Below are 22,114 nucleotides of genomic sequence, written 5' to 3'. Positions count from 1 at the left end.
CTTTTACACACACACACACGACACAAAAGGGGGCGTTTGTTAAATGTCACAAGCTGGGCATCTGGAGTCCGATTCGAAAGGTAAATACGTTCCGTGGAAGCATTCCTCAGATGTCAGGCCACAAAACAGCTCGTTTCCCCAAGCACACGGTCTCATTTCTAAGATTCCCCACAGCCCAAGGTCTGTACCCAAAAAGGGGAGCCGGGGGCTAGAGAAGGAGAGCAAAGGAGAGGAGGGGGTTGCAAAAAAAAAAAAAAAAAAAAGGGAGCCAGAGGGAAGAAGGGTTTGGAAGCTACTCACCGGCTAGCTATTGCCTCCGCGAAGCGAGCATGACCTCCCCGCGCCTGGAGCCTCCAGGCTGCCGCGCAGCGGATGCGGCGGGCCCCGCTTAAATAGCCGCCGGCCGGGAGCTTCGGGGCCGCGCGGCCACTCCCGGAGAGAGATATGGTTCTAATCAGATGCTGGCAGCTGAGGACTCCCCAGGAATGTGCCAGGATGTTTTTGCTGCCTGGGCTGGGTAACTCCCCCTCAACGTGTCTGCAGAGTCTTCCAAACTTAACTGTTTATTAACTCGCGCTGCAGCGGCGGCGCGTAGGACCCGGCTCCCCTGGGCTCCGCGAGCCCCACCAGCTGGGGGCGATCGCAGGGACCCAGCGACGGGAGGGGAAATGCGTTCGGGGCGAAGTCAAAAGCCCTAGACCGCTGCGGGCGGGGGGCGGGTGCAAATAAGGACAGGAAAGGGAAGCTCTGGAGGAAAGGGGTGGGATCCACTGAGCTTCGTTTCACAGATCCGTTCCCTGGATTGCCACTGCGAGTGATGTGGCACCCGGAGTCATCCCAACCAACCCGTTGGGGCCCTTCGAACAAAGGGCTGCCTTTACTCCTGACTTTCCTGACCAGGGACAACGGATCCTGCACAGATCTGCAGTTTCTGAAGTTGATCCTGCGATTGCATTGCCCCCCTAGAAGAAATTCTCGTCTCCCTCTTTGCAGATGCAAATGTGCTTAAATTACTGGAAAATCGATGTGTGCATATGTAAAACATACCATATTTACATATGAAATATCCTGTATATACGGATATAAAAACAATATTCTCCCTAGGAAATGGATATGAGCAAAACATGTTCACATCTATGTAGCCTATCAAATAAGTTATAATATATTGATCAGAGATTATATATCGGCTTCCCTTACAGTGTATATATGCCCATATGTAGACACATAACATGACTTTGCACGAATTTCCATAGCATTTCTTATACTTCCAGGAAAAACATGAGCAGCAAGAAATAAAATATTTAAAAATACACAGGGTGCTGAGAGGTAGAAGGTACTGCGCAGTGTTAGTAAGCTGGGAATTCATTCTCTCCATATTTTAAAATCAAGAACCATTGTAAAACATCCACAGAAGCTCTGCTGCTTTTTGAAGAATTCTGGAATTACTTTTGTGAAAGCCGTGTCTCTTCCTTTAAATTTTTTTTTAAATTTGTTAAAGTCAGAGGCAGCACGTAGTAAATGTGAAAATGCTAAACTGTGTCTCAGATGGGAGTGGGTTGTTAATTTTATCGAGTAAGCAACACAGTGGATTTGCATTTTACCTCTGGAAACTGAGGGTTCAAATAGGGCTCGTGGGACACCAAGGATGTATTTTGTGGTCCGTGCCTAGCTTGACTGCAAAGCCACTGTGTAATTTGGGGTAGCTCAATGTGAGTGGCAATGTCTGCTCTCAAGTAGGTCAGGCTTGGAACAACCCGTGTTGGGGGTACTGAGGGGTGCAGAGCAGCACAGCCAACCCCAAAATTCCACCCCCTGGCCTCTACTATTTCTCATCCCTGATACACCTGGGCGTGCAGAGGTGGGTAGTGCCATGCTGACAGTTTTCAATATTCCTCAGAGGTAATTTGCTATTAAAAAAATTACTACGTGTGAATGACAGGAAGTATACAAATTTTAGTCTAGTATGGTATTCTATTTATAATGTTTATACAGAGAAATTTCATTTTCATACATCGTAGAACACAGGGTTTGGTTCTAAACTCAAAGTCCAGTTTTATTTCTAGTGGCTAGGTAGCTGGGAAAAGGGCTGCTGATTTCAGGCAAATGGGTACTTTGACAATTAGACAGACATGGGTGTCTCTTTTAACCTCAATACGTAGTATTTTCTCCAATCAGAAGTGCCCACTCAAACCTTTTTTTTTTTTTTTTAATGAAAGACTCTTAAGAAATGTTAACTTATGTTTGCTCCACCCTACCAAATGGAAGGGATTTGTCTAAGAAGACAAAGGAAGAAAATGATTTCATCTGCTATAAGTTGTAGTTTCAAGAGACTTGGATGAAAACAGTTCATTTAAGAGCAATGGGTTCACACTTACAATTTAAAATAGGCATCTCTTATTTTGCACAGAAATCTGAAGAGTCGATGGCAGAGAATTCTGGTTTGAAGTGTATTTTTATATCTCTAGGGCACTGATATTGCTTCTGGCAGTAATTCAATGTCCTGCTCACATTAAGAAAAAAAAAAAGAAAATTAATTTAACTCTTTTTATCCCTAGTGAAACATAGTCTCTATCACATCTAAGTTGTTCACTTTGCAGCAAATCCAAAATGAATATCCTTCCCTCTGGAGAATCACACCCAAGCCCACCCACATGTTCGCCCTGCCTAACTTGTGGTCTTTTCTTATCACCACTGAAATGTATGTTTAGAAAATTAAGGTGAGGAAAAGTCAACGCAATGCTTGAAAAACAATAGTCTTTGAATGGCAATTGTCCCTTGCAGAAAACCTGCCTGTGAGGGAGAAGGAAAAAATAAAATAAAAGAAATGACTGTGCTCCCAGCCTAGGAAAGGGGTAGTTAATCCCGTGATGGCTTGGAAGAATGCATGGTTTATTATTAAAGTAATCTCTTAAGATTTTCCTGGAATGTGCTTCCACAGCAACTCGGCCTGTTCCAACTATCCTATGCATGTGTCTTTTCTTCCATAATTAAGCTGTTTTCCCCTGTTAGCTCACAGACCTAATACTTTCTCTCCTCTTTCTCCATTGCTTCTTCTATCCCCCTCTCTTCTGCTCTTGTCCTCCTTAAACCACCCATTTTGAATCCTGCCATTTCCCATGAATTGTAAATGGCACTTTGGAACCGGCTATAAAGTAAATTGCCCATAAGCCTTTGATGGCTTGCTGGACACTTAGAGATGTTCAAATCAAACAAGGATTTGTTGAAGTGGACCTAGCAAGTTCGCATCTCTCTTTTTTACTTCTCCATATCATTAAAAAAAATGAAGAGAATGGCTATTGTTCCCAGAAATGTTCTCTGACCTTGACCAGTCCTGCATATTTAACATTACAGAAAAACTGACCCTACCAGATTTGGTGGCTGGCAAGTCAAAACAAATGTCGGGGTTTTTTTCATATCTCTGTCTATCCATCTACCTGCCTATCTATCTGATCTAAAATATTTAGAGGATCGTTTCGTTGAAGGCAACCTGTTTGTTTGCGTTTTGTTTTCTTGCTTACACTACAATGGCCCCTCAAGACTACTATGTGTTTTTCTGTTTTGTGCCATTTAATGAAACTCAGGTGGTAGACCACTAGAGTACTTGGAAAAATCAGTACTTGTAAAATGAAGACCATTTAAAATTCAATAATATAAATGTATATAATCAATTACATTTCACTTACCAATACAAATTTTTATAATGAGAAGTTGTGAAAGGGAAATAAATACTCTCATAAAAATTACCATTCGAGGCCGGGCGCGGTGGCTCAAGCCTGTAATCCCAGCACTTTGGGAGGCCGAGGCAGGTGGATCACGAGGTCAAGAGAACGAGACCATCCTGGTCAACATCGTGAAACCCCGTCTCTACTAAAAATACAAAAAATTAGCTGGGCGTGGTGGTGCGTGCCTGTAATGCCAGCTACTCAGGAGGCTGAGGCAGGAGAATTGCCTGAACCCAGGAGGCGGAGGTTGCTGTGAGCCGAGATCGCGCCATTGCGCTCCAGCCTGGGTTAACAAGAGCGAAACTCCGTCTCAAAAAAAAAAAATTACCATTCGAATAAATACTGTCTTACTTGGAAAGAATCTTAGCAGAAGTTATCAAAAATGAAAATACATAAAACGCTGCAGGAATACTAATATTAATTGTGAATGAAGCAAACACATACACTTCTCTATCCTAGGAGTAAGAATCTATCCACTAGAAATAAAGCACATGTATAATATGCAAGGATGTTAATTGTATCGTTCATAGCAGCAGGAAGCTAGGACAAAGTATGCCTGTCAATGAACAATGACTGAATACGTTATAATTTATCCATACTGTGAACTCATATGTAACCATTCTTGCATATGAGTTCATAGTATGGATGAATTATAACAAATTATAGAGTCAAACCTTGTAATTGGGAATATTTTGATTTAAGTTTTGTTGAGTGAGAAAAGCAAGATATACAAAAGAGTGGAAAAGCTATTTCTATTTTAGTAATATAAAAAGCAACACCTGTTTATATATATTTGAGTACATATGTCTGTGTGTGTATATGTAGGATTATCAGGGAGGTTGCAGTTCAGATTACTAGGGGCCTGGTGGAGACAAGGGCAGAGAAAAGGGGTGGGAGCCATGCAAAAAAAAAAAAAAAATGAAAATAGCCCTTACGCAGATATTGGTCACATTTATGCATCGAAGTGAACGATACATGCACAGGTTTGTGTTTTTCTTTTTAATTAAAATATTATATCATTTTAAGATAAGGAAAGAGAAGAAAAGAAATCCTACAAATAGTTTTCATGGAGGTCTACCTTTAGGCTTTTCAAAAGTGAGTATTCATCAGTATTCTCATTGCTAATTCAGCTTCTAGAGCGATAGTTGTCAAATAGTAATATTTGCAAGTCATCCCGGAAGATGGCTACTAGGGTAAATTCCTCAGCCCAGCATCAGAGACTTCTCTGGAAAGGTCTGTAGTGGGTACCAGGGAATCTGTGTTTTAATCAGCGCTTCCAGGCCATTCTGATGCAGTGGTCTTGGGGACCACAGTTTGAGAAATGCTGCATTTCTCCTGAGGTCAAGGGGATACTCTTTTGATATCCTTTGTGGGATAAGAACTATGTGGAGAGACATAGAGAGGGATTCACTCAAAATCAAAACCACAGAACTGAGAGACAGGGGCCACCTGTCATTAGCCACTGGCCTGGCTTTCTGGAGTCTCAGATAGGCTCCTGGCTCTGGTGGTATCTTCTCTCCCTGTCAAAGCTTGTTTTCAAAGAAAGAAAGATCTCATACCAGCCATTTTCATTGATTGTATCCAAATATTTGCATTTGCAATCCCGTTTCTTCCTATAGAATAAAAAGCACTTCTCATTGTTTAAGAGAGGTATCTCTGGAAGAACAGGGACAGATTTTTTTTTTTTTTTTCCTCTATTTAGATACCTAGAAAGAAGAATATAGACTTTCAACTCCTGGGACAACCCTCTACTATCCCTGCAGTCACACTACATCTTGGCTTCAAGGTGGTTATTTGAGAATTAAAGCTATGAGTTTCATGATTGTCTTCATGACATAGCAAAGGAGAGTGAGATTTAGAATCAGATCTGGGCTAAAGTACTGGTTCCATCTCTTACTAACTTCCAGATTAAGGGCAAGCTGCTTAACTTCTCAAGGATACGACTTCCTTGTCTATAAAATGGACATTCTCCCATCTCACCCTCCCATTTTGGTGGGAAGCAAAGACAACCATATAATGAAAGACTTTGGAAAGATCAATACTATAAACATGCAGTAAATTATGTAGAAAGAATACCACAAATACATTATTGCTGGAAAGGTGTTCTTGTCCCAAATTATTGCCACCACCAATATCAGAAATTTGTTTAGTAAATTGTGTGTTTTGCTAACTGTGCTCCTCTGGCTGTCGTGAAATTTCTTAAGGCTGATCCTTTAGGTGAGATAGTCCCAAACCCTGACTTTCTAACTTATTAGTGAGGATTATTTTAATAAATCAATTTCATTCCATCAAAGAGAGATGACTGAATTTCTGCTGCAATGGGGATATTGAAAGAGGGAGGGAAGCAGAGAATGAGGCAATGAGCATTAAAAACTAACCTCATTTCTTCTAAGACCTGTTGTTACTACTGAAAACAGGGTCTGGCCAGGCGTGGTGGCTCATGCCTGTAATCTCAACATTTGGGAGGCTGAGGCAGGTGGATCACCTGAGGTCAGGAGTTCGAGACCAGCCTGGCCAACATGGTGAAACCCCATCTCTACTATAAAAAAATACAAAAATTAGCTGGGCATGGTGTCGCATGCCTGTAGTCCCAGCTACTCAGGAGGCTTAGGCAGGAGAATTGCTTGAACCCAGCAGGTGGAGGTTGAAGTGAGCAGAGATCACACCGATGCATTCTAGAATGGGTGATAGAGCGAGACACTGTCTCAAGTAATAATAATAATCATCGTCATCGCACACATGGAAAAGAAAAGAAAAGAAAGGAAAGAAAAAGAAAAGAAAAGAAGAGTCTAACCATGCACAGATATTCGATTCAGTCCCCAAACACTTCTGCTCCATCCAACCATGTGCATGTGATGTGCCTAGGTTCCTGGACTGGTTGAACAGCTTCCGTTCTAAAGTGGAATGGCCACTTGTGAATGAGAAAGGAATACCATTTGCTGTACTCACTTAGTGTGCATGCTCAAAGTCACTTCTTCATTAGAGATTGGAGGGAAGCTGTGTCTGGACTCCAGGGTGATTTAACTCCCTAATTAGCGTGATGCACATGTACATGCATATGCTTCACACAAGCATTTGTGAAAATGCACAAGTATGTGCATTTTCTGGAGAGGTCCTTTTATGCTATCAAAGGACCCCATAGCATAAGACAAGGTTAAATTCCATTGCACTGTGGTTGTATGGCCATTCCACATTCTTTCTATTTATTTTTATCTGAGGATTTTATCTAATCTTTTGTACCAATCTTGTGTTTATCCTCACAACATCATTGTCAAGCAGGTTAGGGCAAGTAATCCTGTTTCTAAAGGTTAAGAAATGTTGATGCAGGAACCCTGATTTACTTCTGTTCACAGAGTGAGAGACAGAGCTAGAACTACTACCCAAGTCTCCTGAAAGATCTAGAACTGCACAGGTCACACAGCCTGACTTAACCATAATTCTAGTGGCTAGTGACAACTCTTCCGGTTCACTGTACCCTGCAGTGGTCTGCCCACACGTGGAAAAGCATTTTCTGTTATGCATACTCTTTCATGAGAAAGTCACTGACACATGGAAGGGTATCCAGAGCAGGACCACTTGGACAGTGAGGGACCCTTCTGGGAATCAGAACGGCTGGGAGCTCCCAGTGTGGCCTCGCTGAAATGGGTATGTAGAGCCAGGACAAGCCTTTGTGTTGCAGGATAGGGAGGGAGGGGACATCTGTGACTAGCAGAACTCTTTTAAAATATTCAAAAGCTTGTCATAAGAAAAGTGGATTAGACTCCTCTCCTTGGCCACAGATGGTAGAGAGCGATCCCTGGGTTGAGTAATGCCCTTCCAAAATCCATGTCTACCTAAACCTCAGAACGTCCTTCACTTGGAAATAGGGTCCTTAGAGACATAATGATTTAAATGGGGCCATTCTGGATTATTTGAAGTCCTATCCCCTTCAATGAAGGCTTTTTATCTGTCTCATAACGCATTTATTTATTTATTTATTTATTTATTTATTTATTTATTTTTTTTTTTAGACAGAATCTCGCTCTGTCACCAGGCTGGTGTGCAGTGGAGCGATCCCGGCTCACTGCAACCTCTGCCTCCCAGGTTCAAGCAATTCTCCTGCCTCAGCCTCGCGAGTAGCTGGGACTACAGGCACGCACCACCACACCTGGCTAATTTTTTTACTTTTAGTTGAGACTGGATTTCACCATGTTGGCCAGGATGGTCTCGATCTCTTGACCTCGTGATCTGCCCCCCTCGGCCTCCCAAAGTGCTGGGATTACAGGCGTGAACCACTGTGCCCAGCCCTGATAATGCTTTTTTTTTGTCAAAGTATCTTGGCTTTTTATTATAGTTGATTTTGCATTTAGCATGATTCTGGAGATAGTGCCTCTAGGTGTGAATCCTAACTTACCAGTTATGTTATTTGAACTCAGCAGTTGTGTTATTTGAAGACTATTGCTGAACTTCTATAATGTAAGGGAAATAGAACATCCCTCTTAGTGTTGTTATCAGAATGAAATAAGTTAGATGTGTGAAGGGTTGACAGTAGTAGTTAGCACGTAGCACAGTGCTGATGACAATGCAAAATAATGTTTAGTTTTTCAAGCATCTTAATTGAGTAATTTTAAAAATATCAAGTAAATTTGAAAATGAGCTTACCTTAAAACTCAGAAATTTTACTTCTATAACAGGCTGCGGTAATTCCCACTTGTTTGCCAAGAAATACATCTAAGAATGTTTAGAATAGCCAAAAGTGGAAATAGCTTAAGTGTCTATCAACAGGAAAACCGACAAATAAGTTACGGTGCATGCATCCCTTGGGAATCTTCTAACAATAATAGGAATGGTGAGGCTCTATGGCCCAGAGCTGCTTGTATCAACACAGATGGATTAAGTAAGCAGAGCAAGTCACAGAAGACAGAAAGCATGATGCCATTTATACATGGTTTGAAATACAAAAAATAAAATTACTTATTGCTTAGAGGTACAAATATTCATATAAATAAATGTATATAAAAATGGGGGCAATAAATCACAAATTAGACTCCCACACAATAGTAGTGGGAGACTTCAACATCAATATTAGATAGATCAACAAGACAGAAAAGTAATAAGGATATCCAGGACTTGAACTCAGATCCAAAACAAGTAAACCTAATAAACATTTATAGAACTCTCCACTGTACACTTTAAATACACTCTTATCAGTACCACATCACACCTACTCACAGGTTTAAATGAAATATTGGTTGACCATTATTAAGCACAATTATTGGCATAAAAGAGGTTTTCAATACCCATTTTTAGACTGCATTCTAGCCTGGGCAATAAAGCAACACTCCCGTTCTCTCTCCCTCTTCCTCTTCCACTTTCTTCCTCTTCTTCATTCCTTTTTTTGTTTTGTTTTAAAAAATAAAAGACCTGAAAACTTGGCCTCTCTCCCTGACTTGTACTAATTTTGTTTGGATGGTGCATTAGAAGGATAGAAAAGATGGCTGCCGATCACCTTGTTAACTGCTAATAGGAGGCTCCACATTTTTGGAGCTACACTTGGAAAATTCAGACATTTTAGATAATCTTTTGTCTACTAAAAAAAAAAAAAAAAAAAGACTGGGCTGGGAGCAGTAGCTCAGGCCTGTAATCCCAGCATTTTGCGAGGCCAAGACAGGCGGAAAACCTGGGGTCAGGAATACAAGACCAGCCTGGCCAACATGGTGAAACCCTTTCTCTTAAAAAAAAAAAAAATGGGGGCAAGAAATCACGAATTCAAGGTGGTGGTTACTTCTGAGAGGAACTAGGGAGATAAAGACAAGGGTGCTCCAATTATACAAGTAATCTTTTTTCTTGATGCTGGGTCCATGGGTGTGTACTGTCTTACTTTCGTGTCGATTAATATAGACACTCTTCTAAAGCACTTTACAGATATTAATTTATTTAGACCTCAGAAAAATCCAGTGCATTAAAACCTACCGTCTCAATTTTACAGATGAAGAAATGGACTCAGGAGTCACAGAACTAGTAAATGGTAGAGCCAGAGCCAGGCTTTAAACCCCGGTAACTTGGTTGCAGGGTCTGTGCCTTTAACCCCTAGGCAACACTAACTCTTGTTATTATTTTACTTAGAAATGAAAATGCTTTGAGTGGAGCACACTCTCCAGCCCAACTTTGGAATGCACGCTGATCACATTCCTTTTGTGTGCTCCTATCACTGCTCCATGGCTTCAGCCCGCCAGCTTCCTTGTCCTTCTCTGTCAACTTTGACTTTTTTTTTTTTTTTGAGATGGAGTCTTCCTCTGTTGCCCAAGCTAGAGAACAGTGGCTCAATCTTGGCTCACTGCAACCTCCCGGGTTCAAGCAATTCTCCTGTCTCAGCCTCCTGAGTAGCTGGGATTATACCTGCCACTACACCCGCCTAATTTTTGTATTTTTAGTAGAAACAGGTTTGCACATCTTGGCCAGGCTGGTCTTCAACTCCTGACCTTGTGATCCACCTGCCTCAGCTTCTCAAAGTGCTGGATTACAGGCATGGGCCACCGCGCCCGGCCAAACTTTGGCTTTGTATCATAGCTCCTGTTGTTTGTTTCTTTCGTCTGTGTCAATGACTTCATCGGATTCATTTTTCTGACTTTGATTGTGACTCAATACCCTTTCCAAGCCATCTCTGGTATCTGGACTTTCACCACAAGACTCTAATCCTGGGTTTAGCTTACAGAGGTTACAGTCATTGGTGAAAGGGAGAAGAGAAAACGGGAAGTGATACATTATGGCTGAGCACAGCAATGAAGGGACAGGGAAAGAAGAAATGTCTCCGTGAGAAAGGGCTCAGGAGAGTTTATGTAGCAGAAATGAGCATGTGTGTGCATTGCATGTGTATGTGTGTTCAGGATATAGGCTGCTGCTTTTTAGTATAAATAGTGGAGGAAGATACACGTTGTGAGGCTAATCCAAAATAACCAATAACCTCCACACGATTTCTACCTCACTTTCAGATAAAATAACATCATCAAAATGGAGTGACTCTGATTTTTTTCCCCATGGCAAAGAAATCTTTGAATATTAGCTAATATTTAAGCTAATTCTCCTTCTCAGTCTCTCTTGGTGAAAGGACACTCCCCCAGGCCAGCCCAGAGAAGGAAACGTCACCACTTGCTTCTATCGAGAGAGAAACCAAAACTTCGGGAACCCGTGTAACAGGCTTCCTTCCACTGGATGGCTGTGGGCTCGGTCTTCCATGGAAGAACCGAGCTTACCAAAATTGTATTTGCTAAAGAAACACCACATGGGAAGGTGTTATGCTAGGTGTTGGTTTGAGGAGAGGGAAAACCAATCTAGAATTATCGAAGTTGCAGCTGAAAATGCATTAAGTCTTATAGGTCAACTGAAAACAACCATAAAATACATCATCGTAGACTTATGAAAATGCATTTATCTGACAAGTAGACATTTCCTGTTTTTTGACTTACACTGAACATGAGGCAAGTTTGAAAACTAATGTTAGACATTAACCACACCTAGCAAGTCAATTTCTTCCTCTTCCTTTTTTCCTTTTTTTTTTCCCTCTCCCTCCACCCTTGGCCTAGACATGTACACACACACACACACACACACACACACACACACTTTTATATTTTGTTGTGATTGAGTTTAATTTATAGGCAATAGTAGGCTAGTAAGCTAGATCCATGAATTTAAAATGCCTTGACTTACTGTATTTGTTGATTTCTCTGTGTTAAAAACTCCCACCATGGCTTATTTCAAGCTGTCATGTAGCGTTACTGACTGTGGAGTAGGGAAAAGATGAAGACAATTGGCTCTTGTTAGCATCAGCACTGGCTCTCACACATCACTGGTTATGAGATATGTACCAGTGTCTTTCTCTCCTAGCATTCGACTACTAAAGAGTCTCTTTCCACCATCTTCCTGGCCAATCAATTAGTCAAATTGACTAATCAACTACTTACAAGTAAAGAATCTCAAATGTAGTCTCTCTAGAACATGCTGCTTAAAAATCTGGACCACAATGATCAGAGCATAATGACTTTTTTCATAATTAACAGTATAGCATGATAGAAATATATGGGATTGAACTTAGGCAGACATTAATTAGAATGCTGGCTCTGTTATTATCTAGTCATACGGCTTTGGATAAACACTTCTCTGAACTATAAATTTCTTTTTTGCAAAAATGAAAACCCATGCTTGTGTTGCAGGTTTATTTTGTGGATTAAATAACATCATAATAAATGTAAAAGGCCGGGCACAGTGGCTCAAGCCTGTAATCCCAGCACTTTGGGAGTCCGAGGCAGGTGGATCACGAAGTCAAGAGATCAAGGCCATCCTGGTCAACATGGTGAAACCCTGTCTCTACTAAAAATACAAAAAATTAGCTGGGCATGGTGGGGCGTGCCTGTAGTCCCAGCTACTCAGGAGGCCAAGACAAGAGAATTGCCTGAACCCAGAAGGTGGAGGTTGCAGTGAGCCGAGATCGCGCCATTGCACTCCAGCCTGGTTAACAAAAGCGAAACTCCGTCTCAAAAAAAAAAAATAATAATAATAAATGTAAAATAAATTCCTGGCAAATAGCAGGCCCTATGGTAGCTATCATTGTGAATTGGAAGAAAGAAAAGAAAAACATTCAGTTTCTTCATTTCTTCTGATTTTAAGATTTTCTCATAAAAAGAATTCTTAAACTTTTAGGACTTGCTTTTATTGTCTGATAATTAATACTGACAGGTGACAAAACAGTTTGATAGATAGCAGATAAATATTGATGGAAAAAGCTTGAAATATTTTTATGTACTATTTTTATTTTCTGGTAGCTTCTCACTGTCTCCACTGCTACTACCTTGGCCCAAGCCATCATTGCCTCTCACATGGATTCATGAAATAACCTCCAACTGCTTTTGCTCTTACCCTTCCCACAGTCTATTATCAGCATAGCAGCCAGAGATCTTCATGAAATACATCCAAAAATAGTACACTTTTGTTGAGAACTCTTCAGCAATGCCCATCTCCATCAGAGGCAAAACCAGTATCCTTACAAATGGCCTTCAAGGCTCTATTGATTTGCTCCTCCCATCCCCCATCTTAATTTTTTAACAGCTGCTCATACAGATCTTCCCCTCACTTCCTTCACTGCAGCCAACTGGTCTTCTTACTGTTCTCTAACCACTTCAGGCTCACTGATACCTCAGACTGTCACACTTGCTATTCTTTGTCTGGATTGTCCTCATCCCAATTAATGATTGCTTAGGTCCTATCCCTTAACTACTATAGATATTTGCTCAAACGCCACTTTGCCGTGGAGAGTATTTTTGACCATTGTACCAGGTTGAATAGTGTCCTCCAAAAATTCTGCCTGGAACTTTTGAATGTGACTTTGTTTGGAAATAGCGTCTCTGCAGATGTACTCAAGTTAAGGTGAAGCCATACTGAATAAGGGTGGAGCCTAAATCCAATCACTGGTGTCCTTTTATGGAAAGGGAAATTTGGATACACACAGGGAAGAAGGGAAAGTGCAGCTGGCGGCAGAAGTTAGAGTGATGCAGTTGTAACCCAAGAAACACCAAGGTTTACTGGAAACCACCAGAAGCTAGGAGAGAAGCGTGGAATAGATTCTTCCCCATACCCTTTGGAGGGGGCATGGCCTTGATGGCACCTTGACTTTGAACTTAATTCTCCAGAACTGTGAAAAAATCAGTTTCTTTTAAATCAGTTCTTTTTTGGTCATTTGTTAGGGCGGCCCCAAAAAGCTAATGCAATCATTACATTTAAAATTGCTTCCCTAGTACCTTATCCCTCTTCTTCAATTTACATTTTCTCCATAGCACTTATCACAAACTGACAGAGCTAATTGATTCTTAAAGTTCTCTTATGCAATGTATTTCACTGACTGTGACTATCAGCAAACCACTGTAGTCCCCAAACGTCATGATTTAACCTTCCCTTCTCACCTACTCTTCCAACTTGGAAATGTTAATCTGCACATGACTGACAGTTCTCCTCTAAGAAGGGGAATGCCAGCTAAACTTGCTCAACTTATACCGTTGTTCTTGTCTGAAGTTTGAGAAAATATTTGCATGCAAATAGTCACTGCCTATAGTTCATTATTGCACTAACGCAGGTCCATTAAAACAAACCAAATGAGAGAGAGAGAGAGAAGATTGTTTAATTTGAGGATCTGATTTCTAGTAGGTCCAGCATAGAGACCTACTCCATTTTATACTTGGAATATAATTAGGCTAAATTAACTCCTGCCACTTGGTATGTTTAAAAAGATTACTCCTGTGAGATGCAGTAGGAAATACATAGCCAACAACAAAATTCACTTGAAGTAAACTGAATCTGATCAAACCTCTAGATATGGTTACCAAGATGAAGGAATTACACAGGTAGAGGATTTGCTTAAATGACGCTACTAATCACGTCAGCCAAATCCAGAATGTGGTACGTTTTATGGGACATATGACCTGAGTTTGCCAGCAATTCAATGACTTTAACGAAGTGGAGTGGGATGAGAAAGACAATTATAGATTCACGAACATTTAAGAGATAAAAAAATACACAATTTTGCCAGGTGTGGTGGCTCATGCCTGTAATCCCCACAGTTGGAGGCTGAGGCAGGCGGATTGCCTGAGGTCAGGAGTCTGGCCAACATGGTGAAACCTTGTCTCTACTAAAAATACAAAAATTAGCCAGGTGTGGTGGCAGGTGCCTGTAGTCCCAGCTACTCAGGAGGCTGAGGCAGGGGAATTGCTTGAACCTGGGAGACGGAGGTTGTGGTGGGCCAAGATTGCACCACTGCACTCTATCTAGCTTGGGTGATAGAGCAAGACTCCATCTTAAAAAAAAAAAATTGTTTTGTGTGTGAATCTTGTGGATTCTGATTCAAACAAATCAGTTTTGTTGCTGTTGTTGTTGTTTTTGAGACAGAGTCACTCTGACACCCAGGCTGGAGTGGAGTGGCGCAATCTCAGCTCACTGCACTGCGATCTCCACTGCCCAGTTCAAGCAATTCTCCTGCCTCAGCCTCCTGAGTAGCTGGGATTCCAGGCACCTGCCACCACACCTGGCTAATTTTTGTATTTTTAGTAGAGACAGGGTTTCACCATGTTGGCCAGGCTGGTCTTGAACTCCTGACCTCGTGATCCACCTGCCTCGGTCTCCCAAAGTGCTGGGATTACAGGTGTGAGCCACCAAATCATTGTTTAAAAAATATTTTTGAGACAGAGAAATTGAAATTTTAGAAGATAAGAAATTATTGTCAACTAATGCATCATCTTTGTGAGTCAGAGAAGTATAGTGATGTATTTATGGGTAAAATGACATAATACCTTAGATTTTAAAAAAAACCTAGCTTACCCCTAAAATTGAGGGAATAGACAAAACAAGATTTTTGAAGCAGAGTGATTAGTATATGTAGATTCAATAAATAGTTCTCTCTATTTTTGTTTATATTTTAAAATTTTCATAACAAAGAAAAATAAAGATCACTACCACCATTAGGTGTCCCATGGAGTTCATTCATCCATTCATTCATTCCAACATTTTTGTCGTGCCAGTTACTGCTAGGTTACCTGCTGTGTGCTACAGGCAAATCATAACCTTACTCAAGGATTTCTATGATTTGTCTCAGAGAGCAAATCAGAGAGCTTCCTACATTAAGTTATTTTATAGAAAAAATATTATTTCAGCATGTAGAAAGTCAGAATTCAGACTCAATATCATAGTACCTCATGATTGAGAGAGTTTGGCTTTGTTTCCCCAGTTCCTCCCACCTCCAGAGGTAGATCCAGGTATCTGGAGGCTGGAGGAGATTCTTCCAGGGTCAAGGATCAATTGAGTCACTTTTACCACCCTCTGCTCAACATCAGACCTAATCAGAACGCCCAAGCCAGGGCCCCAGTTTGATGTCCCTATGCTCCTCAAGTGCTTTTTTTCCCTGGGTTACTGATTTCAAGCTGGAGTCAGATGATTTGTGGAATGACCTCATCTTCTTGTCTGTTTCGCACCATGGGGAGAAGAGAACAAATAGGTACAAAGTCTATTTGGCTTTTGAGCTCTAGAAAGAGGCCTATATTGCTGTCATGTGCTTGTCTGGTGAGATGTTCCAGAGTCTATTTCCCTTTCTCCTGGATTCATAAAGTCGGGAAATCAATCTACAAAGCTCCAAGTAGATTTTCTTTCAGGGGCATTTTTGGTAGTCAGGACACGGCTGCAAAGGGCAATACTACATTGCAAAAGCACTGCTGATATTTGGGGATGGGAAAGATTGCCTTGTCTTCTTTATCCTCTTGCTGCTCAAGAGTCAGTAGCACCTCCACCAGTGGACAGAAATAGAATGGGATAGAACTTAAAAACAACTTTGATCTTGATGAAGATCATGCTGATTTTGCATTATTTGCACTCAATTTTTTTAGTTTAATACGCTTTAAAAAATATTTTCCGTCTGAGGTGGGAGGATCATCTGCATGTGGGAGGTCAAGGCTGCTGTGAGCTCTGATCCTGCCACTGCACTCTAGACCGAGTGACAGAGTGAGACCCTGTCTCAAAAAACAAACAAACACACACAAAAAAAACCATATATGTATATACACAATATATGTAATGGTTTGGCTGTGTCCCTACCCAAATCTCATCGTGAATGAATTTTAACTCCCACAGTTCTCACATGTTGCTGCAAGAACCTGGTGCGGAGGTGATGAATTATGGGGGCAGGTCTTTCCTGTGCTATTCTCATGATAGTGAATAAGTGTCATGAGATCTGATGGTTTTAAAGAGAGAACTGTACATGTTCTCTCTCTCTGCCTGCCGCCATCCACATTAGATGTGACTTGCTCCTCCTTGTCTTCCACCATGATTGTGAGGTCTCCCCAGCCACGTGGAACTATGAGCCCAGTTAAACCTCTTTCTTTTGTAAATTGCCCAGTCTCAGGTATGTTTTTATCAGCAGTGTGAAAATGAACTAATACAATATATATTCTCATCTGATTCTTATATTAATCTTTCAAGTGAGACCATTGTCATTGTTTTCATTTTTTTTTTTTTTTTTTTTTTTTTTTTTAGAAAGAGTCTCGCTCTGTTGCCAGGTGCCAGGCTAGAGTGTAGTGGCACAATCTCGGCTCACTGCAACCTCTGCCTCCCGGGTTCAAGCAATTCTTCTGCCTCAGCCTCCCCAGTAGCTGGGACTACAGTCGTACTCCACCACACCCAGCTAATTGTTGTATTTTTAGTAGAGACGGGGTTTCACCATGTTGGCCAGGATGGTCTCAATCTCTTGACCTGATGATCCACCCGCCTCGGCCTCCCAAAGCATTGTTTTCATTTTAAAGACGATAATGTTGGATCTCAGAGAGGTCAGGAATTTTTTCAAGTGCACATTGATTGCTGGTGAAAGTGCCAATTCTTCTTCTATTACTCTGCCCTTATAACTGACCTTTCCCTTATTCTGCATGACTTCTCAAATATTTAACAAAGAAGGTAGAAGGAATAGAGAACAGTGTTTTAAACCATCCATCATGTCTCCATTAGGACAGATGCTTTGAAATTAGCTACATTTTAATTTCTCCCCTTAGATGCATACTGTTTTTAATCTCCAAGTATCTCTAAACATTATCATGTAAAACCATAGTGCTTTCTATTTCTATTTTGCCTAAATATTTTAACTGGGTCAGAAAATTATTTTGGTACCATATGTATTACATGATACAACTTAGTTCTGAACTTTGGGCTTTCACTTCCCAAACAAGTCGGTTTCTTGCTACAAAAAGGTAGGGTCATTTTGGTTTATGCCTGCCATCAACATAAGACAACTGTTTTTGGTTATTCGGGTTAGTGTTAAGGCTCAGAGTAGCAGTAAGTCCTATGCCCTCTGAAGAAGGATTGGCCAGTAGAGATGTGAAGGGGAACATTAACATCTCTTCATGGCCATCTGGTTCTTCTTAGCTGAGGAATGCCCACTGGTTGTAGCAGTTCTGAGCAAAACTCATAGAAACAGATACAGCCTTCAAGGCAAACCCAGAAAAAATGCAAGGGAATAGAGGTAGGGCTGTCACGGAAGTGCTATTTACCAAAAAAGTGAAACCTGATATAAATCTAGTAAAACATTTATCTTTTAGATTGAGAAACATTTTTGGCTGAAATAGTCTTCTTAGAGAATTTATACTATTCATTTTAATTGAATAGTCTCCAGGCTGAACTGACACATTAAGTCTGAACACAACAAAAATTCAAGCATTTTTAAAACAATAAAAGTATTATGTTAACTAAAGAAGTGAGTAGAGATACTTATCATTTAGCTGAATGGATCTTCTTAAACCGTAATAGAAGATGCTAACTAATGAACACAAATGATAATGAGGAAATGAAACCATAGGGTAATTTATTCATAACAAGGGAGGCTAGAGTTTGATATTCTTTAGTTGAAAAGATGCTTTTTCCAGCCTAATAGAGGGTACCTAGATTGGTGTAGAGTTGACCTGGTGTCCAATACTGGCACACTTATTACATTACGTTCTATAGCAGATGACTAATTCCTAATTCCAAGTGTCTAATTTAATGACACATTAGAAACCTCTGTGGCACTTTTCTGATTTGAAAAATATCTGTCCTGCATATTATGATAGAAGAGATAAAATCAATCATGAAAGAAATGTTATAAAAATGTCTCTATTTTTAAAAGAGCTATCATTACATATTTTTGTTATAAAAAGGAGGATTAGACATAACCAGATTTTTGCTTTCAATTGATTTATGTAAATCAAAAATGATTTTATATTGCAAATAATTTGACAATGCTCTGAGTTAGAGATCATCTTATTTTTCAGAGAGCTTATGAGGAAAGCTTATTTCTGAGCCCAATTCCAAATTACATATGAAGGACCACATAGAGAATATTGCTATTTGCAGTGAGTATATAATATGTCTACAGAGTCTAAATAAATGTACCCCCCCCACAAACAACTGACATTGTAAACTGAAAGTAGATTATGATTCTTTTAATAATTATATTAGATGATTTGTTTATGTCTTCTATCAACAAAAAATATGGATAGGTAACAAAGTATTCTGTATATGCCTTTAATAAATCATTGTTATAATAATAAAATATATAAATAGAGTATTTTAATATGTATCCACATAAAATCTCCTTTCAATTTTAACGTAAATATTATACAGACCCAACTACTGGATTATATAGCAATGAAGCCAGATATTCCGATTAAGATTTCTAAGAAGTATTTAACTGGAATCAATTTTTTCTCTTAAGTCTGCCAACAGATATGAAATGTTAAATAGACTTTTTTACTCTTCTAACAGCTGTAGAATTCCTCATAAAAATTTATTCTGGCATGAGTCCCAACTTTATTCTTTCATTCTTGCCTCTCTCTGCATATCAACAGAAGTCGAATTTTTCCAATAACCAAAAACAGAGTTTCTCTGAAAAGTGTTAGCTTTTATCACACAACCTTGCATAAAACTGATTTAATAGAATAAGGAACATTCTACTTTTTATGGATACTTTTTGGAGCTTACTAAATGCTATCAGTGTGTCAGGAATTTTTAGTCTATGTATTAATACCAGGACTTACTTTAGCTTTATGTTTTTGGGGAGCTGAGATGGGGTGGGGAAGGAACATTCCTATAAAAGTCACTATAGCCGTACTACTTGCTGTTCAAACTGTAAACATTCATGATGGCTTGGGAGGTGACACCCTACAAAAATATTTCAGTCATTCTGAATACGACTTGAAAAAACATTTCTACAACATTTAACTCTGGGTAGAAAGCACGGGCCTTGGGCTTCTAAACAATGCTGCTTTTATTAGAAACAAGCCTAAAATGAAAAGGAAGTCATATTGCCTTTCATTTCCTTCCCTCCATACTCTCAGAAGGAAGGAAGAAAAGAGAGAGAGGAAGAAAAGAAAAGAAAACAAGAGAAGAGCTGAATCAAACCAAAACTATCTGGATATACTTTAGGAATGTTGCATGCATATGTATGTGTGTTTATGATTGTATGAGTATTTGTACGTTGGATTTCTGCTAGGGAGTATTTTCACCATCTCTACAGTTTCTACACCAGCTTCAAACCAAATGATATTTAATCACTTCCATCAAAATGCCAAAATAACAAAAACATACATGAAAAAGGCAGCAATAAGAAGACATGCTATATGTGTTCTAGCCAACCACAAACATCATTCACAAAACAAGCAAGTGGCCTAACCAGAAATTTTCCAAGTGCTTTTTTTGGGAGAGGTTAAATCCCATATGGAGAGCTTCAAAATAGAAGAGGAAAATGACAGGTTAGTCTGACCCCGTTTTAGTGATTTTTTTCCCTAAAATAAAGATTACATTTTGAATTACTATGCAAGTGCCCAGAAGCTGCTTACGAGAAAGCATCAGAATTCTAACAATAATTTAGCATGCTGACCCTTTTTTACAGAAAAGGAAACTCAGTCTTGACCAGGAGGAAATGTCTTTGTAAGAGGCGGGCCCTGCTCGTTCAACCTGGTCAACCCTGTTTTGGAAGCTTTTCCACTTGGGATTCAGTTGACTTCCCCTTTTGGTGTTTTTAGAGACCAACAGAGGTTATCCAACAGGAAACACTGGAGTAATTTTTGCAAGACTTCCATTTCCACATCACTGGGTTGAACAGGAATAGGGACTACAATGTGGTATTGCTGAACTTTGCTAAGAAAGCTTTGAGGCATTTTACGTTAAATCAGTTTAGCTGTATTTGAGGGAAGTTGAAATGGTGCAGGTCTGGACAGCTCCTAGAACCAGCTATAGTCTCTCCGGATCCTCAAGAACCCTGTGGTTTGTGTGGTCCAGCCTCCCATCCAGTACTTCCTCCCTGCCCCAAGAAAATTTACCCAAGGAGACATTCAGCAAAGGGGATTTCCTGAGGTTTTCTACTGAGTTCTTACTTAGATTGAATAGTTTTTCTCTTTGGTCCTCATCATCCTCAAAAGCAGATACATTATAAAGTTCAGCCTTTTTTAGACAGCTACAGGTTTTGCTTGCATTTTTTAAGGCTCAGAGACCTTGCATAAAACTAACCCAGATGTCAGCTGATGTACTCTAAACTTAGAGCGGGAACCCTGAGTTCCTTCCTGTCTCTCTGAAGATTTTCAAGGGGAGATGATTTATAGTTTTCCTGGCCACTGCTGGCTTGGAGCTCTTGTTTCTGCTGATTATTTTTTTCAGTTCACGGTTCACTCTGCTGTCTCTTGCTTGCCATCTCTGTTTTGCACCACACTGAACTCAACATCCTTCCTTGATCAGTCCCTAGCTCCCACACGAAGCCCACGTAAACCAAGACTGTATGCCTACAGCAGTCTTTTCTGAAGGTGTGTGAAAATGAATGGGATTTATTTTGACATATACACACACACACACACACACACACACATACATGTAGTTATTAAATTTTTTAAATATATTTTAGGATATATTAAAATACAAATATATTTATTTTGACATACAGTCATTCACCACATAATAACATTTCAGTAAATGACAGACTGCCTATACTACAGTGGTCCCATAAGATTATAATGGAACTGAAAAATTCCTATCACTTAGAGACCTCAGAGCTATCATAAAATCATAAACTAATGCATTACCTTTTCTATGTTTTCCAATGTTAGATAGGCAAATACTTACCATTGCATTGCAATTGCTTACAGCATTCAGTACGGTACATACTGAATGGGTTTGTAGCCTATGAACAATAGGTTATACAGTATAGCCCAGGTATGTTGTAGGCTATGTCATCTGAGTTTGCGTAAGAACACTGTGATGTTTGCACAATGACAAAATCATCTAATAATGCTCTGAATCTATTCCTATTGTTAAGTGATGCATTACTGTATATATTAATCTTAGACATTCCTGTAATTCTCATTCTTTGCTTCCTTACCCAACCATATACCTCTTCTATCCTTCAATTCCTATTCTTATCATATGAATAGTGACTGAGAAATCTTTTTTTGCTACCTCTTCTCTCTGCCACTGCCAAATCTTTGTTAGTGACTGGCTGACATTTCTTCATCACTCTCACCTCAGGTCTTTACATGCCCTCAGGTTCTCATCATCCACCCCAAAGGTTTATCAAGACTGTTTTGTTTTTTGAGACAGAGTTTCACTCTGTCACCCCAGGCTGGAGTGCAGTTGTGCAATCTCAGTTCACTGCAACCTCTACCACCCAGGTCAAACGATTCTCCTGCCTCAGCCTCCTGAGTAGCTGGGATTACGGGTGCCCAACCAACTAATTTTTTGTATTTTCGGTAGAGACAGGGGTTCACCATGTTGGCCAGGGTGGTCTAAAACTCTTGACCTCAAGTGATCCGCCTCCCTCAGCCTCCTAAAGTGCTGGGATTACAGGGGTGAGCCATTGCACCTGGCTG

General features: G+C 40.1%; 1 protein-coding gene across 11 annotated transcripts in view; it reads right to left on the bottom strand.

The window, feature by feature from the left end:
• DAB2 (DAB adaptor protein 2) overlaps positions 1-22,114 on the bottom strand; it is a 96,400-nt gene that overhangs the window by 51,876 nt on the left and 22,410 nt on the right. For 6 of the 11 annotated variants that reach the window (XM_008992132.5, XM_035291642.3, XM_035291641.3 and 3 more), the window contains exon 1: positions 301-478. The exons of 3 other annotated variants lie outside the window; for them this stretch is intronic. The gene's annotated coding sequence lies outside the window, so the exon portion shown is untranslated. Of the gene's footprint in view, positions 1-300; positions 479-2,375; positions 2,501-22,114 lie in introns of those variants that run through there. 2 more of the 11 variants (XM_078365545.1, XM_078365546.1) reach the window with 1 other exon arrangement.

The sequence above is a fragment of the Callithrix jacchus genome, chromosome 2 (assembly GCF_049354715.1).
Source record: "Callithrix jacchus isolate 240 chromosome 2, calJac240_pri, whole genome shotgun sequence".
NCBI lineage: Eukaryota > Metazoa > Chordata > Mammalia > Primates > Cebidae > Callithrix > Callithrix jacchus.
This window is presented reverse-complemented; position numbering and strand designations above follow the sequence as displayed.